Source organism: Tympanuchus pallidicinctus, unplaced genomic scaffold, assembly GCF_026119805.1.
Source record: "Tympanuchus pallidicinctus isolate F22 unplaced genomic scaffold, pur_lepc_1.0 scaffold1, whole genome shotgun sequence".
In the NCBI taxonomy this organism is placed as follows: domain Eukaryota; kingdom Metazoa; phylum Chordata; class Aves; order Galliformes; family Phasianidae; genus Tympanuchus; species Tympanuchus pallidicinctus.
In genome coordinates this window covers 73,253,780-73,277,775 of record NW_026294618.1, presented here as the reverse complement: position 1 = coordinate 73,277,775, position 23,996 = coordinate 73,253,780, and the positions used below count along the sequence as shown (strand labels likewise).

At 36.6% G+C, this 23,996-nt stretch overlaps 1 long non-coding RNA gene across 2 annotated transcripts; it reads right to left on the bottom strand.

The window, feature by feature from the left end:
* Positions 1-1,450: 1,450 nt before the first annotated feature.
* LOC128080142 (uncharacterized) lies at positions 1,451-6,845 on the bottom strand. 2 transcript variants are annotated; one of them, XR_008206513.1, is made up of 4 exons: positions 6,828-6,845; positions 3,991-4,242; positions 1,984-2,160; positions 1,451-1,537 (listed from the first exon to the last, which is right to left on the bottom strand). It is a non-coding gene; the product is annotated as an uncharacterized LOC128080142 (long non-coding RNA). The 2 variants fall into 2 exon arrangements; XR_008206509.1 differs by lacking the exon at positions 6,828-6,845 and having other exon boundaries at positions 3,991-4,245.
* Positions 6,846-23,996: the final 17,151 nt, after the last annotated feature.

The window sequence follows — 23,996 nt, the reverse complement described above, 5'->3', positions numbered from 1 at the left end:
GAGGAAAGATGGTGGACAACTGATTAAGTGGCTGCTCAGTATGCATTTTTTGCTATACATTAAGGATTAAGGATACATTGCAGCTAGGTCTCTGTTAACACTGATTTCATATCCTTGGCCTCCCGCTCTTTTCATGCCACTGCTGGCCACAGAGCCAGTGTAGTCATCCTCCGGTTTTCTGCTTCCAGCTAAGACCTAAGTAAGCTCAGCAGGAAGCCAGTTTAGTTATCTCAGTTAAGCAGTCCTCAAATATATCCTTGAAGGACCTTTTTGGGCAACACCACTTCCTCATCTCTAGATCTCCTTCATCACATTAGATTAGGTTGCTTAGTTTCATTCAGAAGTTCAGATGATTAACATCATTTCTTAATTTTTCCTCCTTCCTTTTTACTCCTCTGGGACATCAGAAACTCATTTCTATAACAGTTAGGAACTTCTAATTTTACTCCTCAATTTATTTCTGAATACTTTATATCAATTTATCTTTCCTGACAATACTAGCCTTGACTTTAGCTATCTCACCACTCTCAGATGTTTTAAGATTTTTATGATGATCCCTCCATACCTTTCCTTCTGCAAAGCTAACCTAATCCTCTCCTAGCCTTTTTTATTACATTGTCCCTCTGGTCTTCTGCATATCCAATCATTCTTTTGCATATCCTCTTTATTCTGAATTGAGCTTCCTTCAGACTAGGTGGAATTACCTATTTTAGATGAGGTTCTAAATATGGCCAGTTATAAAGGGCTCAGAAGGGATGGGAGTGCTGTGATCTGTAAGTTAGTGTGCTTTGCCATTTTCACTGCTCCATCACGTTGCTGGCTAACAGTTACCCTGTGGCCCAATTGTACCAGAAAGGATTTAATTTTTTGTCCTGTTTCCAGGTGATAGCTCTCAGCTCATAGCAGAAATTCCTGTATTTACCCCCTGCAGGCATTACACCAATTCACCTTAACATATTTCCCACGTTATGTTCTACTATGCCCTCATAATTACTTCTTATGTGGTTATCAGGCACTCATCAGTCAGTACTGGCAGTGCCCCGAAGTGTCATCTCCCAGAGAGCCCCACTAGCAGATCCCTCTACTCAGCCAAGGGTGAAGGGCTGCTGTTCCCTGAGGAAGTGCACGAGCAGCACCCATCCATCCAGCTGACTGTCAGCATAAAGCATCTCATTGTCCCCCATTTGGCCTGTGCCTTACTGTATTTATATTATTTTGCTAATCCTCATCCTCTTCAGCTTAGTGAACAATTCCCCATGTGTCACTACGCCAAAAGCTTTACTGAGTGCCAAAGAGATCAAATCTACAGAGTTATCCTTATCAAGAGAATACTTATCTTGTCCAAAATAAGGGATCAAGTCAGTCTGGCACAATCTGCTCACGCGGTTTCATCTGATTTATTTTTTTGTGTGATGTAAATCAATGCAAACTGTACACTCATCCATAAAGCCAGGTCATACTCACTGTGCAAGCAAAGTCAAAACAGCTTCATTGGCAGATGATCACAGCCATCACTAAGGCCAACCAAGGGAGCAGTCTTGAAAGAAAAAAGGCAAGTTCTATGGCTTCTTCTACTGTTTAATAGACTTGAGAACACACTTGTATTCACATTTCACAACAGTTTCTGAGAATGTTGAACAAGGATGCAAGTAGTTCATAAATTTCCGAAATGGTAAACATTTCAAGTAACTTTGAGTATAACATTTGAAAGTTATATACATACACAGTCTAACAGAAAAAAAGTGTGTTGTCTACATAAAGCCAGCCTACTTACAACAAGAACTCCAGTTCCAGGCTTATTACTTGTAACTTAATTATTGGATTTTTGTAACACTTGAATTTCAATTAATTAATCCTTTTGACTCCTTTGTCAGCTCAATATAATTATTCCTTTTTTTAAAAAATGGATAAAATAATAACAGCAGATTTAGCAGTAAGGCGCACAGAAATTAAGATGCATTCCTTAAAATAACGAAAACGAACATACCTTAGTCTTCCTATCCCTTTAATGGCCAGCAGAAATACAACTTGAGCATCAACCTTTGTAGCAGCAGCACTTCTGTTTTTAAAATCTTTTCCCCCATTTCTTCTATTCAGTGCTGCGATTTCCCATATTCTTTCACTTTGCTCCTTCACCTTCAGCTTCCACTTCTTGCCCTGCTGAAGGAACAGCCCCAAGAGTGTCCAGTTCAGCCTGGGCAGGACACACTGAGTAAGACAGAGGAGGAGTAAGACTCTAGGGGGGCTTAAGGGAGTAGCTGGGCTGCAGAGCTGAAACATGGGAATTTGCAGCAGCCCATGGACCCCTGGACCACTCAGAGGGACTCAGAAGAATTGACAGCTTCAGGCAGGAATGGGCTGCATCATTAAAAAGTGGCCAGTGTGGGGGCTGGTTCAGCATGGAGCATAACAAACATGTAGTAGAATCCCGTGCTTCCTTTTCTTTCTGATATGGTTTTGTTTTCCAGCTACTTCTTAATTATATGATTGTTATTACTACTTTTTCCTTGAACTAAAGGCCATGATGGCCTTATCCTCATGACGAGATCTTAACTCCTGTCTATAGTCATTTCTCACTGTCAAAGGACAAGGAAAGAAAGCAAATGGAAGAAGAAAGGTGTTCTGGTTGTTTTGCACAGCAACCAGAATCATTCACAGTTATAGTCAAGGAAGAAATTGCATTCAAAAAAAAATATGAAATTGAAAAAACATTTTGGTAAGTACACTTGTCAAGAGATCAAGCTTTCATATTCTCTCAGGGAATAAGATCCAGAATGTCTTCAGGTTATATAAATATTTTAAGTTAAATGGGGGAAAAAAGATTTTGTTAGTTGTCTTGAAGACATAATGAAAGTTGTGAAATTCCAGCAGCCAAGAGAGTGATTTTTAACTTCTCGGCAACTTCTCAGAGTTACTAAAAGACATAATAGGCATGTATGTATCAAACAATGATGCATATAAAATAAAGACAAGCTTAATGAGTGAACACTCTCAATGTCAACACAGAAGTCCAAAAAGTAGATCAGCATTGGAGTCTCAAATCAAGTGAGTAGGCACAGGCTACTTCAGAAATAAATGATGCACTCAAATCTGATAGATGCATGCCATTCCCAAACAGAACATTTATTTTTTAAAAAGGTAGTCATATAAAGGCACTTTTCTATTAGTCAGACTATGAAAGACAAAGGTCTGATGCATCATTACAAAGTGCACTTAAACATTTTTGGTTACTGCAGAATATTTAATTCTAACGCAGAAGAAAAAAACACAGTTAAGAAAATACAACATCACTGTAGTGAAAGACAGATCAGTAACTGTTATGTCTCAGTAACTCACAATAAATTATTTAAACCACTTGTGCTCATGAATGACCTTTCAGCCATTGCAAGACAAGAAAAATATTTTCTTTTTTTTAACCTTCATAATTCAAATCCAAGTCCTTCTTGGGAATCAGGTGACCAAGACTAGGGATCTGGATCATTAATCTTAGACTCTGACTTAGAGAAGGGCTATCAATCAGACATAAAAGGTGACACAGTAAAGTTGCAGTTGTCAGAGAATCTGCTGGGCAAAAATCAGAGCAGATTTTGTTGCACAGCATAAATTTCTTAACATTTAAGACAAAATATTTTAAACTCATAAAAATTTACAGATTACTCAGGTTGACAAGGTTTAGTTTTGAGAATCTTATTTTAACTGATAATAAATTACAAAAATTCCAATAGATTGTCTAAGCATTTATTGCAAACCATATATTGTGAACCAAGCTGTTACTTGAGAGTATCTATCTAAACACTTGCTCCTTGTTATAAACACTTTATCATATCTCAAATGCTTTTAAGAATCAAAACATGAGTTTTCCAACACTCCACCAAGCTCTGTGACAAACAAAGCAAAGATACAGAAAAGCCACTGGACTGTGCTGTGCCCCATGTAAGGGGCTTTACATGGTGAGGTGTTGGCAAAGGGGTGGTCCCATGCCAGACATACCTACTTCCAACTGATGCCTCAGTCCAACTGCAAGACATGCGTACTGCAGGACACACTGCCAGAGCAGAGAAAGCAGGTGCTCCTGAAGCCAGAGCAGATTCCCTGTTGCCCATGGGAGACATCTTGGCAGAGCAGATATCCACTTTTCAGCATGTGGTGGACCACAAACCGTAGCAAGTTGATGTAGAGATACTGCAGCCTGTGTGAAGCAGATTTATCCTGAATTATCACAGCCCAGAGAGAGGACCCATGCTGGAGAAGAGGGGGGGGAGGAGGGGGAAAGTGAGAAAGATGGAGTGGCAGAAAGCAGCTCTTATTCCTCAGCCCTAGGTGCTATATGGAACACAAGAAATAAGTTAGAAAAGCCGGAAATGAGCTGGGGAGGGAGGGAGGGGAGGAAGGGGGAAGTGTTTGCATTTTCTCTTTATTTCTCATAATTCAACTCTAACTCAATTTATCAAGAAATGAAGTCATTTTTCCCCAGGTTTAAACTGTTTTATCCATGAGTGTAATTCATTAAGGACCTCCTTGTCCTTACATCAAGCCATGAGCTTCTCATTTAATATTTCCTTCCAGACTGTCAAGAAAAGGGAGTAAGAGTAGGCATCTAGCTAGGTGGCTACCTAGCTAGGTAGGCATCTGTCAGCCAAGGTTAACCTACTATGCTTCTATGGGTGAACTGGTACCACGAGATCAATGTGTTTTGGAAAACACCTTGAGAAAAAGAAAAGTTCATTAGTTCAGTTTTTGAGAACAGAAAAGTTAATTTTTGGAAGAGTAACTCTAAGTGGAGAAAAATACTCATTCACATATCCTTAGCAATTCTGCATCTCAGTTACTTGTTCTTAAGTCAGCATGAATTTCATTTTGGACAGATTTAAAACAAATAAAATGGTGTTTCTTCTATGGTGAATTAACCAGCTCTTTTTTCTTTCTTTTTTTTTTTTTTTAAGACAGCTTTCTCACTAATGGAAATTGATTGAGATTGATTGAGTCCAGTTCTTAGACAGAATATGGTGAGGAAATTCTTCTGCAGGGTATCAAATGATCTGGAAGAAGTGATTGCAACAGAGACAAATCAGCATTTTGCCAATTCGTGCAGCTCCTGAAAAACTTTAAAGTGCAGGTTATATTTTTGGATGATTGATCTGACTTTTTCAAAACATATGTGTTTGCTACTCTTTGCTATATAAATAATTCTCTTTCTACTAGTTTTGCTAGAAACAATGAAAATTCCTACACAACTGTTTTGAAAGTGTAATGACTTAGAAATTGGGAAGAAAAGTTTTTAGAAGAATCAGTTTGGAAGTGCCACCAAGGTAATCAAGCTGTGGCAAAGCTCAGAAAACACAATTTGATGTTAGCACTGATTTCCTGCTAATCTCATGCTGCAGCCCATTCTCAGTGTGTAGACCTGTGGAAGGTGGCTATCCCACTCTGGAACTGGCTCCTACTCGCCCCACTGACTCCTGGGCTGGCCCTGCACTGAAGAGGACAGAGTGAGGAGGACTGGAGTTGTGCTCTGTGCTCCTACAGCAGACCAGCTGCTTGTGATTCAAGAAATGTTGTAAAACATCTCTGGGAGGCTGCGACCAACACAGATTCATTAATGAACCACAAACAGACAATAGAGCAGGAGTAAATTAGCAAGTGCCCATTTGTACAAAAGTGAAAGTGCCTGTGTTCAAATCCCCACACCTTCTCTGAGCCATAGAATTCCCATTCATCAGTCACAGCAGAATGGCAAGTACTTCACTGATTCTTCAAGTACAGAGTCAAAGGCTGTCAAGGCTTTTCATATACTTTGTAATACCATAAACCAGCTGTCTCAGAGTCCTCTTACAGCTAATGAAAAACACATGATTTTCCAATTCACTCCATACAGGAATGCCTGCATTTCTTTGCAGTACCACTTCAGTGGAGTATGTCATGCTACAGACAAGATAGCAATAAGTACTGTCCTGCAGATATTCAAAAAAATTGAAGACTATAACGCTTGATCATCATTAGAAGTCTTAAAAGTTCTCACAGAAATCCCTTACATGTAGTCAGGCGCATCACTGCAGCAAAATCATTGCAGCTCAACAGTGCAGGAGAATGATGTGGCTGCTTCCCTGAGACCTTTATGTTCAGGTAGAAATTATCTATTTGGAAATCTGGTCCACGTGGCTGAAGCTATTTCCCATACGGTTCCTGAAAAATGCTCATTTCTGTGCTGGGGCAGCCAGAAGATGAAATAGTGTTTTGAAGGGAGGCAAGATTTTTTAATTTTTATAATAAGTTCATTTTTGTGATCCACTTTGAGGGCCTTAAATAAAAATTGTTACATAAACAGCCTATAAATGCTCAGGATCCACTCTTTGAAACTCACAATATAATTAATTTTGTGTGAATTATGCTATTAAAAGGTTCATAAATCAAGAGCTTTTAAAACAGCTATCAACATGAGTCTAATTATCTCCATCCAAGTCACTTGTGGATTTTTCATATGTTTCCTATGCTCATATTTATATCCAAATGCAGAATTCATGCCCATAAATTCTTCTGAGTCATACCACCAGATAATGTTATATATTAATCTGTTGGGATAAGAGCTTAAGAAACACACATCTGAAAAGCTCTTGGACCTAAAAGCGAGGTAGGATAGAGGGTGCGACATAGCTTATATCTTATAATATACAATGAAGTCAGACTTCTAATTTTTCTTTTGTAGTTATAATGCCATAAAGGGATAGAAAGTACCACAATAATAGCAGGGCAATAAAGTCTTTGGCTGCAACACATTAAAACAAGCCCTAGTGCAGCAGCTGCAGAAATGAAGGAAAAGAGCTGCTTACCTTCAGAAGGCCTCAGGTATACAGTGATCTCCAGCAAAAGAAGACCTTACTACCACTTCCAACCCTTAAATGAGGTCTGGAAAAGGGTGGATCCTGGCCCCACCCTTTCCAATCACTCAGGTGTATTCCATGCACCTGAGCTCCCCTGGGTTGGCCCTGCTTTCCTACCAGGTTCTCAATCACTGATTCTGGCTGTGACTTAGCATTTGTAATACAGTACTTTATTCTTGACATTCTGATTGTGACCGATCTTAATTTCAACCATGCATTTCAAACTTCAGGAGAGTAGATTTAGGTTCGATATAAGGAAAAAATCTTTTACGGTGGTGGTGGTGCTGAGGCCCTGATGTGGTATATGCCCTTTTCATGGAGACTTTCAGGGTTAGGCTGGATCAGGCCCAGGGCAACCTGATCTTACTGTGGTGTCCCTGTTTACTGCAGGAGAGTTGGACTTGATGGCTTTCAGAGGTCCTTCAAACTTTAAGGATTCTATGATTCTATTTTATTTTTGTCCTTGGGGACCTGTTTTCAAAGTTGTGTGCACAACTTCAGAAAGTTTTTTGGTGAGATAAAGGCCCTGCAAGCGTATAGAGTTGATAATTTTTTTCCCCACACGCTTTTCCCCCCCAAAAATTCTAAGCATTTGAAAAGTACAAACAAATGGCTATGCTGACGCTTTATGAATCTATTACACAATGATATTAAATATAAATAACACTAATAAATGGAAGATTTTATTATACACATTTTGTAAATATTTGATTTTGCTGTGTGAAGCCAAGACCTAAAACTTACACATTTACTCTGATAAGCATGCATATTTTTGTAGAGACTATAGACAGCTAAAAACTAAGAAACTACCCACTACAAATGTACGTATTGATAGACAGATTGTTAGATATGCAATGTTAATATAAAGTGACCCAAATGGTTATTATACTAACTGCTCTGGTTTACTTTCTTCTATTTTGTGTTTCAAAATTTTTATGAAAAGGAAGGCATAGATCCTTTCGGATGCATTATATGAAGCCCTCAGGAAAGTAAATCCAGGATCTGGTAGTAGCAGGACTGATGAAATTTTACAGTTTGTAGAGATATTTTTTTCCAGAGCTGCCTACCTTGCAGCTGTTAGCTGTGTCATGACAGTATTATGACCCTAAGTGTAAACACAAATATTACCACTTAGTGTGATGGTCTGTTATTTTTTGGCACAGCAAGACTATTTTGTGTTCACTTGAGTGAAAAATGGCTGGAAAACCTCTGACTTCATAGCACATTCAGAGAGGTTCTGTCAGAACAGGTTACATTGCTCACACAGCCAAATCAATATGAGTCAAGAGCAGTGGATTAATGCTGTTCCACAGGGCTGTGGAAGTGTAGCTGGGAAACTGTAAGACCTCTGGAGATCAAAGTGCAAATACCATGGAAAGTATAAAGGAGGTAGCTATGAAATGACAAGCCCATGAAGGACAGACTTTTTATATCACTGACCTCTGTGCAGAGCTCTCAGGGCAGGCTGTGATCACACTGTTTGTACTTCTGTACAGCTTTAGTTCCATCACTTAATCTTCATTCATTTGGTTGGTGTATAAGTGCTAAATGGCATAAGATTATACAAAATGTCAAATAAAATATCCTTCAGAAAGAAAATAAGTAAAAGTTTAGCAAAAGTTAGAAATCATGGTAAGCAACATACGTTTAACCTGTGGGAAAAGGAAATTATGTAATAAGGAAACAATAAATATGGAAGGTTTCAGCATAGGAAAGGAGTCAGAATAGAAGCCACTAAGGAAGTACAAGGATCTTTGTCTAAGTGTAGGTACCCTTTTATACTGAAAACAATTTATTAATTCTAAAAAAAACATTACGTTAGAAGTGATAACATTTTCCAATATTGTGTTCCTCGTGCCTTTAAAGTATATTCATAATGAGCTTTTGCAGCTAAATACACCATCAAAATTTTGAAATTTAGCTTCTGAAAGTAGGTAAGATTTTCTTTTTTTTCCACAGGATAGTGATATTTTTTACATTCTTTGAGGAAATTTTCAAGCTTTAAATGTAAAAATTTTTTACATTTACAGTGTGTTTGCTTTCTCATCTGTTATTTGCATATATACTTATATACCCTTTGTAAGTCACCCTGTGATGTTATATTGCTCTTAGTATATTTTTAGGCTATATAATCATTTTAAGTCATATGTCCAAATGACATTCAACACTATGAACCACATTAAAAAAGGAGATTTTTCCCCTGCTTAATTTGGAAAATAGTCTTATATTTTCTTCCTGACTTACATCTCAAGACACAGCAGAAGCAATATTGCCAGTGTTATCAATATTAAAATGAGAAGAAGAATGCCTAAGAGAGGGCAAAAAATGTACCGTAAAGTAGTTTTTTTCATGTATTCATTTGTTAATCTTCAGTAACACTACTTCACACTGCTTTAGTGAAATGAAAGAAGTATTGGTTTCAGTGGACTGAATTTTAGGTATAAGATGTTCATTCATAACAGAAATAAAAACTCAATTTTTTTTATCAATAGTTGTTGCATTCAAATTAAAAATTTAATGCATACAAAAATAGGTACATAAACAGATGTCAGGTTTTGAAAAATGCTGCAATTTTTCATGCCTGTGTATTCTAAAGAATTATTATCAGTTGCAAGAGCTGGTGTGGCTGGGTATTTGCAAGTTGTCAGTCATAGAATCATCGAATAATACAATCATAAAATTGGAAAAGATCCACCTACTCCAAATATCAGCCTATGTCCACCATGCCCACTAATCATGTCCCTCAGTGCCACATCCATCCTTTCCATCAGTGCTGCATATAGACTAATGAGGTGATGCTGGAGCAAGAATTCAAACAAATTTTGGTTGACAACTTCAAACATCTTTGGACAGGCATTATTCAGCTACCTGAAAACAGACCCTAAGAAAGCCTCCTGACAACTCTTTCCATAGACATCAGCATACAAATTGTACAAAAGGCATCACATGTTTGAATGAAGTGGTTTTTTTTAGTATACTTACCCAATTTTATAGAGAGTAACATCTTATAACTCAGTATCATACATCTCATGAGTGATATACACTGAAAATTTATTATCTTTTAAAAGTCTTGAGCATCCAATTGCGTTTAAATGAACGTATTTCTTTTTACTTTAAGTAATGCTTTTGTCTAAAAGGTCTGTTTTTTTCTATTATCTAAACAATGACTTAAAATTCAAATACTATGCATCATCATAACTATAATAGTATAATTTTTCTTCTGAATTATGCTAAGCCTTAATCTATCCTGCAGAGAAATTGCCGGTTCTGAAAAAGTCAAAATGGTTCAGAAAAAAAATCATTATTTAAAATAAATAAATAAATAACTCTCGATTCATTTTCTTTGCCTATCATACGGTATGGTACTTTTGGCCTACTTGTTATGAAGTGTTTTTAAAGTAGCCACTTGTTGAAAAGACATATCGTTTCCATTGGCAGAGATAATTGGTAGGGTCATAGGTCCTTGAGCTTGTGTCCTTTCAATAATTGCTTTAAAAAGTTGTAATCAAGTAAATAAAGGAAACATCTGATGGCAAATGAAGAAAAAGTGCTCTAGTCCTGGTATTCTGAATTCTTTCCTTCTGCCTATATGTTGTTCTTAAACATCAGCTCCTGTTCTGTATCCACCAAACATACTCTGCTTCCAGTTTTCTGTTATCTCACGTAATTTATTTTCACCATTTTCCAGGGGCTACTCTTTTTCATAGTATTTTCATAGTAGGCATTTTTCCTGGTTATTCAGACTTTGCTGAAGAGATTCTGGGAAATGGTATGTTGTATCTTTTGATGTATCCTGTATCAAATCATATTAAAATATTAAAATCATACAATAATTTGTTCCTCTTCATATTTTTAAGATACTCTTCAGGATCTGCATTGTGCTTCAGTACTGGAACATATAAAGATTTTCTGTTTTGTTGAGGGAAGTTTTAGTTGAAGGTATTATTTTTGGAAACCTGAGCGTAGCAAAATAAACTTCCTTGTCTTACTGCTATTGTGAAAGAATGTAATACTTTGTAAATACTAAGTGCATTTCAGTATCTGAAGTCATAAAACCCTGCATATCTCTCCTCATGCTTATGGGTTTAATGTACACTTGGAACCATTTATCATTAATGGGTAGTCTTTTTTATTGATATCAACAAGTTGCAAAAATTATAGCAGAGCTCCTCAGATCTGGTGTGAGAGCAACAAGCCCTGAGAATCCAAATCTAAATCTGAATGCTATACTGTCCCATGGCAGCAAGCAGCTAGTATTTAGGTATTTGTACACAGAAAGCTGCCATTATCACTCACCTGATATTATTAAGGCAGCAATAATAAAGCAATAAAAAAACACACACAAAATAAATGTCATTGTTTGGTCTACTGGCATGCAAGCAGAGAGAGCTGTACAAAAGAAGGCCATATGGTTACTCACAGATGACATAACAAGCAGGATGAAAGGCCTGACCCTGCTATCACTATGTCAGGGCCGTTCTCATACAGAGACATTCACACTGTCATGTACCATCGTAAACTGGGGCACAGTCTAACCTGTCACAAATATTAGGCAAAGGTTAGGGTTTGCAACCACTTATCAGACGTGGTTGTGTTAGAATAGAAACCAAGTAAGAAGAGGGGAAAACAACTAAGCTGATAAAGTAACATGTAGATGCGAGTGAGAAAAGAAGGGATATGCAGAAAAAGTGAGATTCTTATCCTAAACACTTGCCAATTTGCCTCACTGGCATGATTCAAAAACTTCATTTTAAAAGTGAATTAACTTCATTTTAAAAGCAAACAGATAAGCCAGAATCTTCCTACTGTAATGAAAAACTTCGTAAATAAGTTTGTTAATAAATCAGGATGTTGCTCAAGTGAATAATTTTTTCTTCTTTAGAACATATTCCACCAGCAATATACATCTCAAACAACTAGAGATGGAAATATTTCTGAGATAATAGATTCTAGGATATGTTTTATCCAGACTGAACATGTCTTTTTATATAGTATAAGGGAAATAAATGGGTTACAGAGAAGACCTTGAACGAGATACTTATGTTCACTTGCCCTGATTTAGCTCAGATAAAATAAGGATTTCAATATAACTCTCCCAATGCCCATGAAGAAGCAAGCAGCAGATTTTCTCAGTTCTATTTCTATAGTTATCTTTTACTTTGTGCAAAACAGGAGCTAGCTTACAAGTTCAGAAACTTTTAAGACATAATGTTCTAGGTCTTCGAGATACACAGTACTCACTAGGAACGGCAGTTATTGAATTTTCCCTTTGCAGCTCTATCATTGCTAACAGTAGTAAAAAGTGAGTGTAAAGGAAATTTATAAGGGACTAGATCTGTAAATTGCTTTTCATATAGAGTGTAACCTAATTCATGCTCAGAGAATGCCTGTGTTCAGACAGTGCATGTTGCACAGTCAGTCACAGCTGAATTGAAAACATTTATTGCATGAACTTAGCTGGAGTGTGCAATATAGTTACACGCTGTTCTACACATATGTGCATGCATCTGAAAGTGTATTTTAGACATACAGAGAAAGCTGAGGTGCTCAAAGGCTTCTTTGCCTTAGTCTTCACTGGTGAGAGATCCAATGAGATCCATCCAAGGGTTCTCAGGGAACTGATAGGTGAAGTTGCCATGCTACTATCCATCATATTTGAAAGGTCATGGCATTCTGAGCAGATATCAGGAAGAAATTCTTTACTGTGAGAGTGGTGAAACACTGGACCAAGTTGCCCGGGAAGTCTGTGAATCCCTCCTCCCTGGAAGCATTCAAGGCCTGGCTGGATGGGCTTTGAGAACTCTGGTCCAGTGGGATGTGTCCCTGCCTGTAGCAGGGGAGTTGGAACTGGATGATCTTAAAAGTCCTTTCCAACCCAAATCATTCTATTATTCTATGACTCTTTGATACAGGTCTTTTCAAAAGTAATACCTCCTATATATTTCCATGGAAAACACAGCAGCTACAATGAGCACAATGACACTATTTGATAAATTCTCAGCTTGATAACACTATGTTTCAATTTAATTACAATCATTAGATATTTATTTTCACCAGGAAGGAGCAAGAGCCTGCATGCCACATTCCTAACAGTCTGTGTGGCCATTTGTAATGTGGTTTGTCCCTAATCTTGCTGTTGCCACTGCTGAAATGCACCACCCATCACTTCACATTTGATTCACCAAAATTTCATCTCAACCATAAAACATAGATGATTAGTAATATATTCATATTTCTGGTTGCCTTATCTCACCAAAACCTTTTCAGTATTTACTGGATGTGGTGTTAGTAGGAATAATAACTGCTAATCTGTAAATAAATTACTTTAGTAATAGTACTGTTACTTTTGTTTTAAAAGCCCATGAAGTTTTAATAAATATGAATCTGAAGACCTTTAATTTTCATTTATGGATGCAAAGAACTTTCTAATTACCACTAATATTCTCAGAAAAACAAGCCCTCAACTTTCAGTAATGAACTGAGGTGTACTATTTGCAATAGCTGTTTTCTTTGGTGGAGTCTTGCACACTTTTCTAAATGATAAACAGAAATTCTGCAAGCTTTGATTAGACCTACCAGCTTTATAAAGGAACTATTAAAACAACAACAACAACAAAAAAAGAATTATGCACAAGTCTAAGAACAGCATCTTAGAAGTGCATTTTGTTGAAATAATATGTTTTCTGACATCTGAAATTCTATAATTGCTGAAAATACTCCAAAATGAACTTCATTGTTACAGTTCATCCTCAATATATGTCATTAATAGAACCATAGATTTGTGATAATTATCAAGGGAGTATCTGAATTTATTTTCACAGCTGAGTAAATAAGGAGCACTTTCCTGGTAACTGTTGTAGAATTAAGTTTATAGTTATCATATTATACTGATGTATTATCAGTCAAACAGTACTTAGACTAACAGCTTGAAGAATAACTATTTTCTAAAACTCATATGACTGTTCTCTGTTTCAGACATCTTCCATAAAATCAGCAAAGCTGTTTAGCTGGAAAAACATGACAAATTATTGTACAGTCAATGCCTCCTTTATGTACTGCAGCTCTTCTATCCTGACATTACTGAAAATTTACTTCGGTTGATTACTATGCAAGTATGCTGGAGAGATGTAGCTCTGCCTCATAAAATGATTACCCTGGATTTAACCACACTGCTTTCATTAAGGTCAGAGGAAATGAAGACTTACATTTCTAATAAGACTTAGAACAGGAGACTGTCTCTAGTCTGGGAAATTTTCAAATGGTCTTAAGACTTTTTCTATATTACCTGAGAATAAATATTTATTGATTTATTTACTTACTTATCTAGTAAAAAAAAAGAAGACAAAGTATCATAAAAGGGATATTTCAGCCTGTCCTCTGATTGGTCAGGAGCCAACAAGAACTAGCTTTTGCCTACTAGAAGGAATAAGCCCATTTGTGCACTCCAGTTATGCATACTGTGAAGGAAATATTAAAACAAAATAGTCTGTTTGCTCTGAGTGAGCATTCAGCTGCCTCCTTGCTTACATGATGATAACTAGCTGAGACCAGGTCCAAATTTAACTTCTATTTTTTTTTGGATATTTTATTGGATAAGGAAACTGTACCTTCGCCCACAGAAACCTGTTCAGTGTGAGAATGTTTATTTCTCAGACGGTAATGAATCAGTGAAGGAAGGGAAAAGAGAAGTCATTCTATTTCAGTTTTTTAAATTCTATTTATAATATTTTTTATCAAATTTCTGTTCTCTGAAATAAAAGCAAAAACTCAAAGAAGCCTTAAGGAGAAAAACTTTCTCCCACAGTATGAATAATGCTGTGGATTCGTGGATGCTCATCTTCAGAACAGCTATATTTAGATATAAATTGCCCTTTCTCCAGATTGTTAAGTGAATTTACTCTCTCTGGAAGTCTCCTTCATTTAATTTGTTCTTCATGATTATATTCGTTAATCTACAGAAAATCTGTCACATGCATTTTTCAAATGCATTGTTTTCATATTGGAGTTAACAGTGTTGAATCTTGAAACTAGCAGTCAGGCTATCCTCTTCCATTCTCTTAAAGAGCAGACATGTTCAAAGAAGTAAGAGTGGGAATGGCGTCATGCATTCCACTATCATTTTCACTCTGAGAACTGCCGATAAAATTTGTGTACCGTTTACAAGGAGAAAGTAACCTTCATCCCAATCTTCCTGGTCAGGGTCCCCCAAGTGAATACAGAAATCAAGGTCCTTGCTGGCCTTTGGCTCCAACTTCTACAACAAGACCATAGTGGAAGGTCCAGCACAGCTGCTGGGGCACAGCCCAGAACCTAATGTGCTTCTTTAATCCTTTGTGCTCTCTACTACACCAAACACCTTTCCTGACAGATAACTGATACATAGGTGACTTACGTTGTTTTTTTTTTCCATGGAAACTGCAACAGCTACAAAGAGCATAGTAACAGTATTTTATAGAGCAAATTCTCAGCTACAAAACACCATATTTCAACACAGTCTCCACCATTTTTTGTCAGCAATGAATAAGAACGTGCATACTGCACTCATAAAAATCTGCACCAACATTGGTGATCCACTGTCACTATTACCACTGCTGAAACGTACCACCCACAGCCTGTGTGTGCTCACATTCACTATTTGGTCCCCAGAAACATTTAACAAGCATCGCTGAAAGTGTGCTTTTTTTTCTGCATGGAAGAATTCAGTGGCACAACTTTGCTTGTACTTCCACCAACCTCTACTGCTATAACACCAACATCTGCCACTGATGTCATGGTCCAACATAGTACAATAGGAGAAATTACTTTCAGAGCAGCCCTTGAACTAAACAAATTTCCAGGTTTAATTGACAGCAGAATACACTTTCTTTTGTTAGAATTAAGTTCTGCACTGACAAGTATCTGCTATTTTTCTGCAAATCTTGCACTGTTTATTTCATTGGTATATTTCAAATTCCAGTATCTTTAAAATAAGGTGCCCTGGAAAAGATATTAAGATGCCTAATTTCCGCACAAACAGCAAATTTGAAGATCCCAGTTGACCTGTTTTTCACTCAATGTTCCATTCCCAAGTTCATTAAAGTTCACTCCAAAATATGATGCAAGAGGATGAAAAACCATTACTCCAACATTGATTTAGTCTGAAAGTGTTCCTCTAAATTCATTTTCTTTCTGCTCAGAAAATCTAATGCTAGGAATGGTCACTGAAATACATAATATAAATCTTTTATTCAACTTTATATATTGAGTTCCTCAGGTTGGTGATTTTCAGCAGTCCTAAATATCATGTGGAGAAATCACCAAGTTTTATTAATAAGAGAAACTAATTAGACAAAATATAGTAAAATATTATATGTTACTGAGGACAATGCAATTATAAAAGTTTATCAGAAGGAAATGCCTTTTCACATATCTAAATACAAGGTCAGACATCTAGGAGCCAAACAGTTGCATTCCAATTCCCACCTCAGAGTTGTACTTACAAAAGGTGAACCCAGACAGGCTTTGGCTGTTTGAGCTGGGGACTATAGGGGAGGAACAGGGGTGTGCCAGTCCTGTGTTGTAACAGGGAAACTCCAACAGGCAGAGTCTGATTTCACCTACGTTTCAGAAAAGGATTCTTAAAGATTAAAAAATCTCAGGAAAAAGCTCCAAACTTGTTTGAGGCCTAGAAAGATTTAAGAGACTCAGAGTAGTTAATTAATTTAACACGTGATGTGATCATGGACTTCAGAAGTACCTCTGTGGAGAGAAAACGTCCTATAATGACTTTTTTAATTTAGTAAAAAAAGGATAATGAAATTCAATGCCTGGAAATTGAATTTAGACAAATTCAGAGTAGAAATTACATGCAATTTAGTAACAAGAGTAAAAAAACACTGCACAAATTTACCTAGAAAAATATAGGATTTTCCACTCTTTAAATCTCTCTAATCAAAAGGTCTGCCTACAAGACTTTCTGCAGCTGAAACAAAATGCATGAAACTATCAGGGATATTATCATGCTCTTGTTATTAAGACTAGATTGTGGTCTGCAAAAAAAATTACAAATATTGGATGAAAAAATAATCTAATTTGTATGACTGCCCTTACATATGTGGGTGGACAATAGGAGGTTGTATGCTCTTTTGTCCATACTAAATAGGGTTCATGTATGTCTGTTTCATAGGAAACACCAATTATGGTATATATTGACTTATTCAATTTATTGTCATTGTTGCTGTTTTTGCTGTTGGTATTTTGCCTTTATATATATACAAAATAAAAAAGCATTCAGTTACAAAGAGGTGCATTGTGATCATTAGCCTACACCCACAGGCACAAAGTATCATAGAGTCCAATATGGTGAGCTGCTTTCATTTTATTTATTTTTTGCAAAGCTGGCTATGTAGTCTATACAATTACAACTCCAATTCTGTTGTATTTTTTTTAATTTTTTTAATTTTTTTTTTTTTTTTTTTTTTTTTTTTTTTTTTTTTTTTTTTACCCTTGCTAAACTATGGGGAAGGGAATGTAAACTGAAGGCAACTGAAGTTGTCTGTAACCTACTCTGGACTGAAAGAATAGGCAACTGACGTTATCTCTAAATAGTTATCCCTACTACTGGGAATTTGCAGTGTATGTGTGCATGAGAAAAGGAATCCAGGCACAATAAGCAGAAGCAGCCAATTAACCACAGCCACCAGCAGACAGGAGTCAGTGATGCTCAGTGAGTCAGAAAAATTGTGAGAATGAATTTTCTAAGAACATATTCCATGTATATTTCTGAATCCTTGAGGTATAGCTGTTTCTATGAAATACTAGTCTGCAGATGTTCATAATATGTGCATATAAATATTCTCTATTTATTCGATGCCATAGTGCCCAAGTTACAAATATCTGATTCCCTAGGCAAGTCATTCTCTTCTATTAGAATGTTAAAATCTAATTAAAAAAAAAACAAAAAAAAAAAAAAAACAAAAAAAAAAAAACAAAAAAAAACACCCTCTTTTCAGTTAAGTGAGGCAATACTGAGAGCTGTCCAGAAAGGACATAGAACTTCTCCAGCTCAGGGATTCATGGAGGCACTAATGCTAACAGGCACTCAGAGCTGGGACTCCTGCATCAAGAGCTGTTATGATGAGGAATGGGACAGTGACCTCAAACCTGCAATAACCAATACTTGCTGAAAGAGAACTGATAGTTGTATTCTTTATGTATTTATGTATTACACCAGAGCACAATGTCTAAAATGTTTGTACAAGATAGAAGAGTAGGCATGTCCATCCGATGGCCTGAGGCTTGCATGTGTCCCAACCCAGCTGGCAGTGTGGCTACTCATGCTATAAAGGTGGCAGCTCTTCACCATATGGAGTGGCCCTGTTTTATGGCAGCATGCATATTTGTGAAAAATTGTCAAGGGTGAAGTGCAGGAAGAGTAACATTTCATCAAAAATCCCTGATGAACACCATGAGACCTCACTAAGTATTGCAGCCACAGACATGAAAGCAGACTAGTTCATCAGATTCACAAAAACAAGGTCAAATTCTCCACTAGTTTTATGCTTTTGTTCCTCTTTTTTTTTTTTTTCCTAGTATTTTAAGAAAAGTATTAAAAATTACAGTGTTCTGTTACTTATATATTGACAATATTGTATATTTTACACGGGCTGCTCTGAAAGTAATGCCTCCTGTTTTATGAGGTTAGTCAACAACTTGAGGGTCAGAGTTGGTGGCATGGCAGTAGAGGATGGACTTTCCTACCAACATTCTATTCCATTTTGTTGCTCTGTGATAGATGGTGGTAACAAAATGGCATCTGACACAAAAGTGTGTATGAAGCAAAGGTGTGTCATTAAATTACTCATTGTGGAAAAGGTTGCAGCCATTGACATTCATCAACATTTACTGAATGTTCGTGAAAACCAAACAGTGGATGTAAGCACCATGAGGTGATGCGTTTTAGCTCTGGTGGCAGTGACAATGGTTCACCTCCGCTGGTTCTTGATCATTGCTGGTGAAAATGGATAGCTAGTGGTGGTGACTGTGTTGAAAAACAGTGATTTGTTGCTAAGAATCTGTCCTATCAAATAGTGTTGTTGTACTCTTTGTAGCTGTGGTAGTTTCCATGTGGAAAAAAAAAGGAGGCATTACTTTCAGAGTGACTTTTGTGAATTCAGCCCAGGACAATTCCTTTTCACTCAGTGAAAAAGGTTGGACACCTATGTACCAGGTACTGAAGTTTGGTACTGTTTTTACCCTCAGGGTGCCCAAGCAGCATGTCTCAATTTATGGAGGATTTCTACAGAGTATTTGTGTTAAAGGCTTTGTTTTGGGACAAGACTGTACCTTCAAAACAGCTGTCATTATCATACTCTGCTATGCCTTGGGCCTTGGCTAGCTGCTCTGTTTTGACTAGCTGTGTGGAGAACACAGGGAGTGCATAAACTAGTAAAATGGGCAAAACTAAGCCTAAGAACATCTTCAAGGAGAGTATGGACTGTGCTGTAACCGTTATGCTCTTAGTCCCACTTGCAGGCACTATAGCCAGTATTATTAGTTCCTTCTGCTGAGACTATGACACAATGTGGCAGTGAAAGGCTCACTGTGCTAAAACCCTAGTGCCCAAGAAGGAATATGGCTGTGTAAACCTAGCTGATAGGCTACTCATTGGCTTCAAACCAGGAATATCTCTGGGAATAGCTGCCAAGACTTTTGTTTTTTTTTCCTCTAGCAATTGTTTAAAAGCTCATAAATAACTTCTGTGAACTTCTTCCAAGGACTGTACTCTAAAATCAGATTCATGGATCTGCGTTCTCTCTTCAGTCATCCTTTAGAGGAGGAGTGGTTAATGTGTGCTTGCAGGAGAGACATTTGATATGCAAGTCTACATGAGTTTTCTCGCCACTGACTGCAGCAGTATGTACATTTTATCAGTCTGAGATGAAAGCTCACTAGCAGGCATTACTTCCAATCCAATTTCATCAAAAAAATTCTACAATTCACACGTTTTGAGACTGCCCTATCGTCCATCCTTAGTAGAGGGAGACAAACAGGAAATTTGCATTTATTTATCTGAATTAAAATGAATGTGAATGTGCATTTGGTATAGACATTTGTTTCTAAATCGGGCTAGAAACCAGAAACTGAGATGTTCAAACTGCAGCATATATTCAGAGGAGCAGAAGTTAGGATGCTTAGTTAATTTCTTAATGTACAGGATGTAAATAAAATTCACTTCTAAAATCAATGGCAAATTAGTTCAAATTGCAATTTGGAAGTTATCTGTCTCAATTTTACATACAATTTGTGTAAAAATATGTCCTTTTTTTAGCTCTGTGTTCAACTGAATTTAAGTGAGAGCAGCTTCAGCAATGTTGAATTCTACAGAGTTGGCCACAGTGAGCTTTCCATTAAGTTTTTAGCATACTTTAGGTTGCATGAGTGACAGTCAGTCACATGTCATCAGAAGGACTTAAAACACAAAACAATAACAAAAAAAAAAAAAAAAAAAAAAAGAGAAGGATGTGGTAAATCTAGCATACTTAATTATCTTCCCTTAATTGATAAGCTATTCCTTTTCCTCTGAGGATTAGCACTGTACATGAAATTTAACATTTGTAGAGTTTGTTCGGTAAGTAGTAAATATTTGATGCTACCTTTGGATATTTTTTTTAACTTTTTTTGACTTTTTATTTTCCCCTAAAATGACTAAGTTAATAAGTTAACTTTTATTGTGTAAAGAGAATTTCTTCTGATTTGCCTCAGAATTTAATCAGACATATTCTTATCAAGTGTGAAAGCCAGAAAAAAAAAAAAATCAGTTTAATAAAAAAAATGCATTTGTCTTAAATGTACTTCTTGTTATCAGCAGTAGCAGGATGACTGATCAGAATCTTTTCAAGTAAGTTCAAATCTTGATCATCTTTATTATCTGGGAAAATTTTTCATTTGAAAGTGTCTTCTTTGAATATTAGCTTTTACATTTTCAGGTGTTGCATTGTATTGTAATTTCATCTTCCATAGGAAAGGATGGTTTATTCTATTTGTTTGGAAGAATGGAAGAAAGGGGACAGAGAGAGACAGAGACAAAGTCTTCCAACAGACCATTCTTTTGAAACCTTTTTTGTTTTAATAATCTACAACAGCTTTTGTTAACACAGTACTGTCTCCTAACTCCATCCTTCAGTTATTTTCAGATCATCATGCCTTTGCCATCCCACTCTCCTCAACCATCTGTTAAACAAGGCATATACATTTAGGTCTTTTTCTTTTGTTACACTTCATTCTTTCATTCTTTCCAAACAAGCACTCAAAAATGAAAGCAGCTATAGATCTCAAAAACTCAGTAAGGAAGAGAATTAAAACCACTTTGCAACAGAGCAAGGAAGCTCTCTTTCTATGGAGAACAAAGCCACTGAAAAGGTGAATTAACTGGGGTGTTGGAGGGATCCCTCCTGTGCCCTGTGTTTCAGGGTTTGCTGTGAACCCTGACATCTCTTATCTCAATCCCAGAAATAGGATGCTGGTAGTTCAGGATGATAGCAATCAAGCACTTGGTAAGGATGTCCTCACTTCTTTCAGATTTTTTCCTGCCTCCTGGTTCAGAAACCTCCTTTTTTCCTTTCTAAACTTTGTAGTTTATGAACTCTGCAAAGTATTTAGATTGAACCAAATGAAAACAAGGTGGGAAAAAAAAAACCAACCAAACAAAACAAAAGCCAGCAAGTGGGTGGTTTTCTGTCTGCTTTTGCTGGATGATTTACTGGCTGTTGCTTTTTGCAGGAACTGTGGGATATCATGGAGAACTGGGGCAATTGCAACATCTAAACATGACTGGCAAATTGCCATCAGCTGTGAGAAGTCTCTGGCACCAATTATATTTTAGTCTACCTTGCAGCATTCCAACATTCATCTGAAGGAGTTTCTATCAGTTGCAATAATGATTGACTTGCCTGTCTGAACGAAAAGGTATAGCACAGAGATAACATAAAACGCTGTTACTGTACCTTGTCCAGTAGGCTCCCATCAGGACAGTAAAGGAACAGAAAGGGCTGTAAACAAGTCCATGTAGTTAGAACAACTGTGCAATAAGGACAGTATTAGATTATTTTAAAAAATATATTCATTCTGGAGAAAAAATAATAAGTAATTATAATTGCAAGTGTTCTTATGGTCAATAGTTAACTGAAGAAAGAAATCTTCCAGCAAGAAGATATTAAAAATGAATAACAATTATTTCCTTTTTTAATAAACATGAATTAACACAACTCTAAGACACCTTATTTATATAAAGACAACCCTCTTGATTGCTACCAACCAAATTGAAAATATGTTAAAATGTAACAAATGCATATGTCAATTTCCTTATCTTTTAATAGAGACAGTGAGTTCAGTAGCTTGTCCAGACAGAGAATCATAGTTCCTAACTTTAATTAAAGTTGCAACATCTTCAAACTCAGAATTCATCACTTCCATTATTTTGATCTGGCTGGTAGCACAACATAGTTATTATTTTTTTACCTAAATATGCAGCAGTCCTCCAAAATGATAGATTTATGAAATTAGAGATCTCATGTTGAAATGAATCAAATTTACCTGACAAAATCGTTATTGTGAGCATTGTTGTTGTTATTATTATTATTATTATTATTATTATTTTGAGTCAATGGGCATGCATGCTTTCCCCAAAGAGATAAAGGAAATACCATATGGACCGTAACAATTTCACTTGAAAATCAACATTACTCTCTTAAAATTGTTGAGAAAAATCAATACAGACTTGAATACTTCTTATCTGAAAATGCATAAAAATATCATCATCACACCTACAGTTCATGTGTCTGCTGGAAGAAGTTCAGTCCACTGCCCTATGTTAGAACTACTACTCTGGAAATTGTGTAGTGATCATTATACACATAAGGAAAATTCACATGAGTCTGCATGTTGAACAATTTCATCTGGCCAATTGAAAACACTGATGAACGGAGTGTGACAGAAATACTTCTTTTCAGAGTAGAGACATCCTTAGAGAACTTTTTCAAGGCATGGGAACCTAAATTTGCTACCTTTAGAAGTTGTCTCTTTTATTTTCAATGTCATCAGTACACAGAAACGTGGTCCTAATGCAAGGTTCAATAAGACCAAAGGTATACAAGTAAAATATAAGCTGCGTATATTTGGATCATTGCAATCAATCCAACTGTATTAATTGAAAAGGAAAAAAATAAACCTTTTTTTTTTTTTTTTTTTTTTTTTTTTTTGCTGTATTTTGGTCACAATAAGTGTTGCATAATGTGAAATCTCTGAATAGTCTGTAATATTTATTTCAACACATTCCAGGTTCTTCCTGCTTCCTATTGTTGATATTCTGGATTTCGTTTTTTTTTTTTTTTTCATAACAAATGACATTGAAAACTCTCCATCAGAAATGCTTAATCACAGTGATCACCTATCTGTCTACGCTTTAGCATTTTTTGATATGTTTTGATCTGTCAGCTACAGATAGTATTTCATACATAGTCACAATTCTCTTTGAGGCAGGGGAAAATCGTCAGCTGTTATGTAGAAACACATTATCACACCTCATTTCAGCTTTTGAAGACAAAAGTGCTTCATTTTCTCACTTCTCAAATTTGAAGTGACAATGGTAGATTGATACAGCTCGCATGCCAGGAGGGGATTGGAGCAAAAGGAGAAACATACATGTCCAGAGTTGTATTTCTCAGTGCTAGAAGCTACTACTCACGTGCCTGCCAAGGACTCATGGCTAGCGTAGACACTTCCACCAAGAGATCTTTCCAGTCTTAAATCACTTTGATGGAGAGGACCTTGGGATGAGGCATTCAGTGATGCCAGTTTTACTGTCAGAACTTAGAGCCAGATTCCACAGAAAAAATCTGCATGTTGGGTAGCTGGAATGGCATCTTTATAAAGATTGTGCTTCAGGCACAGCAGGACACAGGGCTGCAGCCTGAGAAGAAAAGAGTTACTTTGTGTTTGTTCCAGGTTAAGAAGAGAAAGCACTAGGAAAATACCTCACTTAATGAGATTCATATTTTCTAGTATTCAGAAGATCAAAGTTAAAACTGAGCTGATGTGGGATCAGAGCATTTTAAGTGAGACAAGCTGTATTTTCCACTC